Below are 9,286 nucleotides of genomic sequence, written 5' to 3' on the forward strand. Positions count from 1 at the left end.
TCCTCCCTTTACCTCCACTTTTGAGTGAGGTTAGTTCCTTTGACCTCCATTGCTTCTGAATGTTAATTAGATATGGATAACCAATCTTGTATGGAGACTGAACAGTTTACAACTGGAGTACTACCATTGTCCCACAGTACTATGGTACAGCATCATTTCTAAACAAAAGGGTTACTAGAATTAAAAACTTCCAAAGCTTGTAGGACACGTTTTGCATAACTAAAATTGGAAAATTGTCCTCCTCTTTTAATGCTATTTTCTCAGTAGCGGTTAGTATGCCCTATAGTTCCACATTAAATATGGAAGATATTAGAGGAAGTGTACCTCTACAATTAAAACCATTACTATACACTCCAAATCCAATGCTAGCATCAGATTTGGAGACATCAGTATATATAAAAGTCAATTACCTATGGTCTTCGACATATTCCATAAATAGAGACCTGACTTCTAACTCAGTCATCTTCTTTTATATACCAATAAAATATTTACAAAAAGATATCTCAGGCAATTTCCATGGAGGGGTAGGTGATATCTTAAATAGAAAAACTCTATTTCTTGCTATATCAAGACTGTTTATTAATTGTTTTACCCGAAAACCATAAGGTTGAGGAGTTTATGGGTGTAGCTCAAAATATCTACAATGCCTTACAAAGTTTGCAGTCCGACAGGCTAGAGAATTAGGAAGTCTTTGCAACTTAAACCATTACCAAACAATAAAAGACTTTTGATAAAGGTCTAAAGATAATTCTCAAGAGTCAACAGGGATACTTGGGATTGACATAGTTCTAAACAATCCTGTGGAAAATCTGATTCCAACATAGTGTATAGAATCTAATATCTTTAATCGGCTTGGGGTGGCTGAGAAGTATATTTCACACACAACAAATTTTTTTAAAAATTAAGGCCTTGTATAATTTAAAAATAGTTTTGCGGTCTGGCCCCCATGACGCATGGGACAATCCTTTTAAAAGATTTAAGTGTCTCAAGACATTTAACTTTTAACACCTTTAAATGAGGAACCCATGTAAGCCTACAATCAAATATAGATCCTAAAAATCTAGCTTCACTTATGCATGGGATCCGTTGACCTTTGACATACATATTTGGGTCTGGATGTACTCCCCGAATACAACAAATGGACAATATAACTGTTGCTTGTCGAAAACTTAAATCCATTTCTATGAGTCCATTGAATAATTTTGTCAGTTGAGAGTTGTAATTTTCTCTCAACCATTGAAATTCTAGCTCAAGCAAATGATGAGGAGAGATCATGTACAAAGAGTGTTGAGAGAATATCTTGGCCAATGACAGAGGATATCCCATTAATGGCTAATACAAATATGGTTATACTTAGCACAATACCCTGGGGGACTCCTCTTTCCTGACATTTCCTTTCTGTCAGAGTTTCACCCATTTTAACTTGAATATGCAAGAATGTTCAGAGACCAACGTGCCAAGCATGCTGAGTGTGGTGTAGATGGTCAGGTAGCAAAAATATGTAGGAGGAAGGGATTAAGTAAACCAGGATGTTTGGGAAATTAAATAGTTAGAGGCTTCAGCAGGGTGAATCCTCCTTTGTGTGTGTGAAATGAATGTGATGTGTTCGTGAGGGGTTATTGCATGAGGATGTGATGGGGGAAAGAACATATGATAGCATAAGTGTGACAATGATGCATAATAAAATTGAATTGGCTGGTTTGATTGATAGTGGTTGTGGTGTTAATTTGATGTTTAGGAATGCATATCATAAGTTAAGGGATGTATGTGAATTTAAGGAAAGTAAATGTGAAGTTAGGGGTATACAGTAGGTGATTTGAGTATGCAGTATGCCTGAACAAGCAAAGTTTCAAGAAATATTATAATTAAAGGGCTGATACTGGAGGATAGGTTTAATGATTTTGACATGGTTGTTTAAGTATAAATTACTAGAAAAAATGTGATATGTAAAAGTTGCATGGAAATTACAAAGAGCAACAAGTAGACTATATACATGAAATAGATGGTACAGAAGCATGTAATTTCGTGAAAACAAGTGTGCATATATGTGATGATTTCATGAATATAAAGGAACCTCAGGTGTATGTAAGCTTGTTGCCAAGTTTTAGGCAAAAAGGAATATGTAGTATATTTGAGGATGATTGTATGGATTGAAAACATAGATGACGAGAGGTATGTTAAGGTGAGACAGGTGAGGTAAATGACGACGAATGGAGGTACTGTATGAGGAGTTGAAAGAAAGAATTTAAGTATATTAAAATGTAAGTGAGGGCAAAAAGGAATGATTATTTAAATTGTTATGGAATATTCTGAGGCTTATGAGTCACAGTGATAAGGATTGTTGGTGGTCAAAGCTGCTAGAATCTAAAATAGTTCTTAGTAAAAATACTTCCATATATTAGTATCTGCAACATTTTGCATTCCCTATTGCCGAGGAGATAGAGGAACAGTGATAGGAATTAGAACAAATGGGTAAAATGAAATGAAGTGATAAAGCATGAAATAGCCCTATTGTACCTGTACAAAAGCCTGAAGGAGGTTTGCGTATGTGTATTGAATATACAAAGGTGAATGAAGTGACTCTTAAATAATGTATTCAACTGAATGTGCTGACTGATTATGTGTATAAGATGCCGGGAATGAATTTGGGTTCTGAAAGGCACCAGAGTCAACATAAAAATGTCTCTGGCTCAACAGAGGTAATGGAGAAAGTTTTGAATATCTAATCACTTTTAGCGAGTTTTCAGCAGCGAAGATTTGAGTGTTCACAAACTTGAGTGTATCCTTAGTCTGGTTGGAACGGGCCACGTCAAACCCAAGTCTGGGGATCTGAGACTACAGAAAGGTAGTGTTGATAGTGCACCGTCTGTTAGCAGTCTGTGCTAAGGGAGATTCATCTAAACATCTTAAATAGTGGATAAGACTCATAACCTTAATTAAGTGTGAGACTTGCGAGCTCAACACTGGGGCCTTGTACTTGCGCGTGCCATGAGGTATTCCGGGGAGTCATCAATAGTAATGATATCCCGGAGAGATTAACAGAGCTCTTAACTTTTCCTCTAACATCCCTCCTCTCCCTTGAGTAATAATGGGAAAAGGATGCGGAGAAGGAGTGGAAGGAATCTAGTTCACTACCATCTTAAAAAGCGTTCATCCTTATTACCTGAATGGGAAGCAAAGGAGTTAAAGTTTCTCTCAGAAATTGCCTAAAGGGTTGGAAGGTTCAACTGAGAGGAACAACGATCATTTGACTCCCAACCAAACGATCAACTCTCATTGGAGTGTCCAAGAGCAACAAGAGGTTACTTAGCAAGTAAACATTTCAAGTCGATCGCTGTTAAGTCATGTGATCGGTTGCAAACAACTGTTTCTGTAAAGGGGCGGTGAACCCCGTCCTCCAACAGCCTTCGCTACAATGGGAGTTGGTCATGTAAGTTCACTTACAGATCAATAAATATGAGAGTAGCCAGTAATCTCTAGCAGATAGCAGCATTACAGCAAACTTCCCTGGTTGATCGCTGTCAAGCAAATGATCGATCACAAACAACTACTTCTGAAAGACATTATTGAGACATATCTTCAATCACATTAGTCAGACTCGTAGTTGTTGTAAGTCCAGTTAAGGACCAGTATGCTCAGACAGAAAACTCTCCTCTATAGAAGGTATACTTCCTATGATTCCTATGATTCTACATCAGGAATCCTCTGTGACTGGTATTCCGGGGCAGATCTAAGATCCAGGTGCGGCACGAATGGTTCATTGCACCCGAAACTCAACTGGAGAAAATTGATAAATGTTCGCAAACGAGACTTATTTCTCCCTATGACAGGTATCCCTTAGAAAAGGCATATACAGTTCGTATCTTTCCATTCCCAATCGGCAAAACTGGCATAAGCTCTGATTCCTCCCCCCCAAGGGATTTGACTTCTTTTGGAGTCTAAGTACCTCTGAAACTTAGTCATAAAGCTGGAGATGTTAGAGAGGATGCAATTGGGATAAATGGGGAGCCCACTTGAGGGCAGACTACCTTTCTTCTGTATGATTGTGTATGTAGCCCTTACTACTCCTCATGGGCATGCATTCGCCCATGAGGGTAGTGCATGCAACTGACAAAGCGAACAGCCTTCGTCAGCAGTAGCTCACTTGCCCACATGTAGGTGTGTCAAATTGTAACTTCCCAGACTCAAGGTGAGAGTTCGTACGCAAGCCTGAATATCGTGAACACTTTTCCAAATGTGAGTTACCCCGAAGTAGCTCATGGAGTTGCTTGCGGGAACAAGATGTGTGCAATGAAGCGCAACATCACTGATTAGCCAAAGTATTGTGAACATGTTCATGAGCATGTGCGCACCCACGAAGAGCATACGCAGCTAGCAAAACGATCAGACCTTTGTCGGTAGTAGGTGCTTGCCCACCCATCTCGTGGGCGGGGCAAGCACACCTGTACTTGTTTGCTATCGTTCGTAAACATAAGACTGAGCTGATTCCATCAGGTCGGGAATAGAGCCTTGAGAGAATAACCTCGAAGGGTTATGTTTCACGAGACCGCTGTGCACTGAAGGCATTACAGGGTGAGGCAGAGGTCGAAAGGGGTCAAAGGCCGACACTATGTGAGAGCTCCGATGAGCTCTTTATACTGTAGGGAGGAGAAGCCCGAGATAATAACCCTTGAGGATTATGTTTGATGAAACTCATTGTCTTCCGAGACTTATTGTGCCCTGGGGGCACAATGGTGGGATACAGTGGCTCCAAGTGGTTGGCAGGCATTCCCATCTGCAGCAACAACCCCACAGGATTATGTTTAATGAGACTCATTGTATTGCTGCAGGTTTCCACCTCCCTGGCAAGGTCTGGCAGTCATATAGACAAGCACACATGCGCATCTGAGGTAGCTTGTGCCAGAACCTAAGATTGGGGGTGTTGGCAAGAAACTGTAGTAGAGCAGACATCGTCAGCAAGAGGATCTACCCCGCGCACTTTGCTAAAGCTTAGTGTCTTGGTGGTCTCTCTCTCATGAATATGAACAGGGTAGAGGCGCCCGCCAGCTTTTGAACAGACATTGTCAACAAAAGAAGCTCATCGGTGCAGCTTGCTAATGCTCAGTGTGTGGGTTTGTTCTATTGCATGAAAAGTTTAGAAGAGTTTGCCCAGGCACTTGTCAGAGAGCCGCACAGTGTCTGGGTTTGCTCTCTTGCATGAACAGGTTACAGGAGCTCATCCAGATCCTCGTCAGCAAACAGAGCTCGCTAGAGCATAGTGTGTGCGTTTGCTCTCTCGCATCAAAGGGTTTATTGGCCCAAGCATGAAAAGAACACGAACACTCACCAGCGTTCCCCGAGGAGGTTGGCGAGTTGTCTAGCTTGATCTAGAGGGAGGTAGAAGCTCGTATGGTAGCCAGCAATGCTTGGAAAGTTTTCCCTGTGCGCTGATGCACAAAAGGAAAAACCGGCTCTTCCCCGTAGCCAGCCCAAGGTGGGGTCCTGAAGGGACTGGCCTCACAAAACTGCATGAAAATTTCTATGCCCTACCAGCACGATGATGAGAGGCGGCACCCACAAGCAGTCGGCAGTAATCACCATATGCGGCAATACAGTAACCACAAAGGATTTTAGTCTACAAGACTCATCAATAGGAAAAATGACGATCGCAAAGCAGTCGGCAGGCATCACTCCCTACGGAAATACAGTAACCCAAAAGGAATATTGCTCACGAGAATCATACCCCAGGGGCACACTGGAAAAGGCAGCGACTGCAAGTGGTCGGCAGGCATCACCATCTGCGGCAATACCCTAAAAGAGATAATGCTCACGAGACTAGTGTGCGGAGGAGCTCCATGCATCATACTATGTGAAACCCTCAACATGCTGAGCAGCCTCAAGCTGGGGGCATGTATCCTAAGCCGTGAGTTGTGAAACGTGACTGTAGTCAGTTTGTGGGTTCTCCTCGAGAGAATCGCCCAACTGGTAACCCCGAGGGGAATTAGTCTGCAAATGCTTTCGTTCGTATGCCGGATATGCAGAAGCGAAGTGAGCAGATGCAGAGAGTCCTGAAACTAAGGGCACTCTATTGGTGCATTACCTCCAAAACCTGAGAAAGGAAGACCATGGTCAACCTCTGAGGACGCAGATGTGCGCTCACACTGGGCCTCTAATTGTAGCCCCCTTGTAAGCCAATGCTTAACAGGGAAACCCGAACGCCTCAGGGAAGACAGGAGTTGCTACAGGCTGCAACGAGAGACCATTCCCCAGTGGTGGGCGCCATTGCTTTGCTAGGGGAAGCAACAGTGCCTGCACCTAAGGGTTGTCCGGTAGTCAATTGGTCATTGTTCTATACATTCATCCTCCAGAGCAGACCGAACGAGTAGAGATAAGGAGAGAATGAGATGACAGAGAAAGAAGCCAAGACTTCTCCTTCCGCCGTTTACCGAACAGCTCCTACTGGGAGGATGACCACTCACAGAAAAGTTTAGTCAGTATTATTATTATCATTATTAATTACTAAACTACAACCCTGGTTAGAAAAGCAGGATGCTATAAGCCCAAGGGCTCCAACAGGAAAAACAGCCCAGTAAGGAAAGGAAATAAGGAAATAAATAAACTACATGAGAAGAAATTAATAATTAAAATAAAATATTTTAAGAACAGTAACAACAACAAAACAAATCTTTTATATGTAAACTATATAAACTTTAAAAAACAAAAGGAAAAGAAATAAGATTGAAGTGTGTGCCTGAGTGTACCCTCGAGCAAATGAACTCTACTGCAAGAAGGTGGAAGACCATGGTACAAAGGATAAGGCACTACCTAAGATCAGAGAACAATGTTATGATTTTGGAGTGTTCTTCTCCTAGAAGAGCTACTTACCATAGGTAAAGAGTCTCTTCTACCCTTACCAAGAGGAAAGTAGTCACAGAACAATTACAATGCATTAGTTAACCCCTTGAGCAGAGAAGAATTATTAGGTAATCTCAGTGTTGTCAGGTATATGAGAACAGATGAAATATTGTGAAGAATATGTCAGACTATTCAGTGTATGTGCAGGCAAAGAGAAAATAAGCTGTAACCAGAGAGAGGGATCCAATGTGGTACTGTCTGGCCAGTCAAAGGACTAAATAACTTTCCAGCAGTAGTATCTCAAGTAGCTAATTCAATAAGGGTTAACATATGAGAGAGAGAGAGAGAGAGAGAGAGAGAGAGAGAGAGAGAGAGAGAGAGAGAGAGAGAGAGAGAGAGAGAGAGAGAGAGAGAGAGAGAGAGAACATCTACTCTCTTCCGAGCCAAAATAAAAAGCGACGACTTTTCACCGGTGGGTGTGTGAGAGGGGTGGCTGATCTAACCCACACTATCCCTGCCAATTAGCGGTGGGTAGTTCCACCTCGCTAAAAAGTCTTTTGGCTAGTTTGAGCTTTCGCTGAAATAATATCCACTATTAAGAGCAAAATGGTTTGTATTAGGTGTTAGATCAAATGGTTTTTCAATTGTAATCTCTAGAATTTTTTAAATGTCAATTTGAAAAATAGTTTCCATCAAATACTTTCTTTAGAATCATTCAAATTACTTGTAAATACACCAGGAACACACATTTGCTTCATTACAGATATTGTACAACTGTATACTATAATTTTACCCAAAATATATACACTCAAATGGGTACAAATAAGCGTAGAGTACGAAACAGTGCAATAAATGGTTTATAAAATATAAGAACGTTTTCTACTGTATTTTGTGGTGGTTTGAATGTGTTTTATAAGGATTTTTGAAAGAAATTCATAGTTTTAGAGTTATCGTGGGTCAACTACTATAACGGAAAAGCTATGGCTTAGTGATAGATATCGTCATTAATTGCATTCGAAACACCTTAAAATATACTGTGTACCAGTCTAATTGTATATTAGAATTAACTTTTTTTCAACTTTGCTGCTTCTGCCAGTCAGAAAAAAACACTCATCATAATAAATAAAGTTAGTAATACTAATGAAACATGGTCAAAATACTAGCACTTTTCTTTGACAGGACTTCCGAACGCATAGAAAACATGATTTTCCATCCCATTTTCTTTGGAATTGTTCATAGTGGTGTTCATCTTATTACAAATACCTCCTTACTTAAATGAGATAATGATTAATTGGGTTTTGCTTTTCTGTATGCTGGCGATTAAACATTATCTCATTGTTCCTATGTTCTGGAAAGCAGAACACGTTTCACTATGTGCGTTAGCCTGTGGGCTAGTATTTCGCCGTTGATTATCAATTATGCAAACTTAACAAAGGGGTGAATACATACTTAACAAAGGAGCGAGTTGGAGCTTCAAGCTCCAGCCTCTGTTTGAACATGGACTCTGCTTCCATTTCCCATTATCAGACTGAATATATCAAACACATATTTCTACCCTAAATTTCATTATTAACACGATCATTGTAATACGAGTTATACCTATTCTGTTTGAACAACTAACTTACAACAGAAGCACCTCCTATCAGTGGTTTTCTGAACAACTGGGTAGAAGAGGCTCCTATGGCCTATGCTACGATGACAAATTGGACAAAATGGGAATTTTTTTCTATTAAAATCTGTAACTTTGATAATAGAGGTTTCTGTCAGTATAATATGAGATTCAAAACAGTGTATTTGCAAAGATCTGTTCAATTATGCAAATACTGATGTCCTAACTATTATTGCACTGTTCTATAATTAAAACCAAATTAGGAGTAGGGGTGTATGTATGATAGCGGCCAGCTGCATGAATGATTACGGCTAACTTAGAATATGGCTGTGTAAGGGGGGTCTGGTAGGTAAGAACATGGCTTGTAGGTTAGGTTAGGGGGGAAAGTTGAAGTTAGTTGATGTCCATTTTTAATCCACAAGGGAGGAACTGGCCGCTTACATACAAAGGATCCTAGAAGTCTAAACAAAGATTGTTTCACCATGGTTAGAGTGAATGGTGAACTTATATATATTTACTCATAACAAAATAAAATTTTATTTTACCCCAAACTACAAAGAAAGTTTAGATTAGATGATCTCCCCATAGATTACCCAAATAGGCTTGTCATGACAGAGCCTTGGATATATTTGTAAAACATTATATGTATCTTTAGTGTTTGCAATTCATTCAACATGAAGTATCTAACCTTTATTTATGCAACCGAAATATGGATAACTTCCTCAGAAGTAGGAACTGGTGATAAATTTGCTCCAGGACAAAAGAATATCAAATGAAACACAACCAAATATTTTGAACTCGTCTTGGCAGAATGACTGAGAATCTTAGGCTACGAAGTGCTTT

At 40.2% G+C, this 9,286-nt stretch overlaps 1 protein-coding gene across 1 annotated transcript in view; it reads right to left on the bottom strand.

Moving 5' to 3' along the window:
- Positions 1-9,286, bottom strand: part of LOC137622964 (cytochrome b5 reductase 4) — a 200,037-nt gene extending 190,751 nt beyond the window's left edge. The window contains exon 1 of the mRNA XM_068353564.1: positions 9,132-9,286. The gene's annotated coding sequence lies outside the window, so the exon portion shown is untranslated. The remainder of the gene's footprint in view (positions 1-9,131) is intronic.

This window comes from Palaemon carinicauda, chromosome 30 (genome assembly GCF_036898095.1).
Source record: "Palaemon carinicauda isolate YSFRI2023 chromosome 30, ASM3689809v2, whole genome shotgun sequence".
NCBI lineage: Eukaryota > Metazoa > Arthropoda > Malacostraca > Decapoda > Palaemonidae > Palaemon > Palaemon carinicauda.